A 2337-nucleotide genomic window follows, 5' to 3' on the forward strand; every position below is an offset into this window, starting at 1 on the left:
GGACCGGGCAGTTCTAGCAATGTGGTCTGTGAAAGGTTCCTGTCTGTCCTCCAAACTTGCGACCATAGTTGGCTAACGATGCTTTTGGGAAACGCACCTCTTGATAGAGTTATGGTTGTCGAACTTAGCTGAATGGAGATGTTGAGAGGAAGTATTGGGTTAGCTGAGACCACAATAAATTTTGTTAAGGTGGTGTTGAAGGTGGTGGTCCTTCATCCAGCAAGAAATGTCTGTCAGACAGGCTGAGATGTGAGCAGCTATACTGTCTGATCATCTGGCTGGAATGTATGCTCAGACAAGCATACATGCCTTCATTTAGGCATGGTCCTAAAAATTCAAGCACTTCGGTGTGATATTTACAAAAGTTTCTTTGCTCTAATCAGTCAGATTGTACTTTTGCTATCCTGTTGTCTGAAGTTTGTCATTATGGACTCTGTCTGGGACACCTTCATAGAACAACATCTGTCTTAGACTTAAATATAAGTTTGGACGTCAAAGCGCATTTTAGAGGTCAGAGCAAATCTACACTTCTGATAAGAACGTGTGTGAAGTGGAAGAGGACAGGAACAGGCTGAGATAAGATTCAGGGATGAGGTGATCACACATCTTTGTCCACGACAGCACTCACGAGTCACAACAACGACCAAAATATTGGTCTCCTTTTGACAGGTGAGTGGGTTCTGTTAATATAACATCCTGTTGTTCTATTTGAGTTGCTTAAGATCGGTTAAGGGACAAAACAACCCATGCAAAACACTGTCTCTGACCTGATAGAGTTCAGACACAATAACCCTGAAAAAATGTCATGTACTCTCTAACACTTTCTCTATCTGTTTTTTTTTCTTCCTTTCCAAAACCACTACGACTAACTATGCAAGGCTAAAGTGACCTCCTACTCCCTCAATCTCTCACACATATACCAGTTTCTGCAATTATTTTTTCATTATCACATACCACACAAAACACTTTTCACTTGGCTTAGGATATATTTAATCGTTCGTGTGATAATTGCAGAGAAAATGATCATAGGCACTGCTCGAGGGCTCGGGCACAGAAAAATATGGGCGAGCACTCACGGAAAAACACAAGGTATTCTCTATTCATTTTATCTAACCTCTCTGATTGGTGGATCTCACATCGGATCCTGGCGCGTCATAATACTCATAATTCTGCTGTTATATTTAAAAAGACAACCTGACACAAATGCTTGTCCTTTCTGTTTTTTTTTCTACGTAATTAATTCCAAAATCGTCAGTGAGAGAACAACTCACAACAACACTCATGGAGAGAATATGTGTTTTTGTTTGGTTGGTAATGTTTTTGCAGTCCATTAATTTCTGTTTGTAATACACAAATAATTTTTGTGTAATGAATTCATCAAGTGCATCATCACACAGAGAGAAAGACAGTACTCTTGAAAAACGAACACATATAATTAATTGTTGAGTAATGAGCATGTTAAAATGTTTTAAGGGCCATTTGGTGCGTATGTGTATGTGTCACTTTGCTTATCCCATTTTTCATTTGCTCATGAATAAATCAGCACATATGCCTTCTATCTTAAATACGAATGAGTCAGGATGAACATGGCCTGCTGTGGTAGGCTACTTGCCAACTGATCACTGAGTTGCAGGGTTCAATTTGAGGTAATGCAATCTAATAACAGAATGCAATATATTACAAATGTAATGTAATGTAACTTAGTGCAATGTAATATAACGTGATGAGCTACAACTGAATATGATGTACATGTTCTAAAATTATATTAATTGTTATGCATTTTAGTCTTTTATTCCCTATTGTGACATACATTTTGTCCATCTGGAATTGATTGGACCGTTGTGGTTTGCAATTGTTGTGATCTCATGTGAGTGACAGTTTGTCTCAGTCAACATGTCAGAAGAGATGTTGTTTCAAGATGGAGGGGAAGTTATTTTGATTAAAGATCATGGGGGCACATGCTAATGTGAAAAATAAATAAATAATGATGTGCACGGGTAAATCATTTATAATAAATTCTGCAATATTACATAAAAATAAGAATTGTCCATTTTTGTATTATACTGTAAATAAGTATGTATACTTTAAGTCTTATGTAAGGTCGTATGACTCCAAATAAATTCATTATCGCCACCTTGCGTTCATAAGGGTTTGCTGCAGCGAAAGAAGCCATGAAATTGCTTCTTAAAACTGAGTAAAAGCTCTTAGAACACATTGACTGCGCCTCGTTACAAATGAACAAGCTATAAATTAGGTATAATTTTTATTTGAGATTCAGTCCTCCGAGAAATTCCGAGAAACCATTTTGAATTGCAATCACGTTCATTTCTCACGCGC

Source organism: Rutilus rutilus (genome assembly GCF_951802725.1).
Source record: "Rutilus rutilus genome assembly, chromosome: 7".
Taxonomy (NCBI): Eukaryota; Metazoa; Chordata; class Actinopteri; order Cypriniformes; family Leuciscidae; genus Rutilus; species Rutilus rutilus.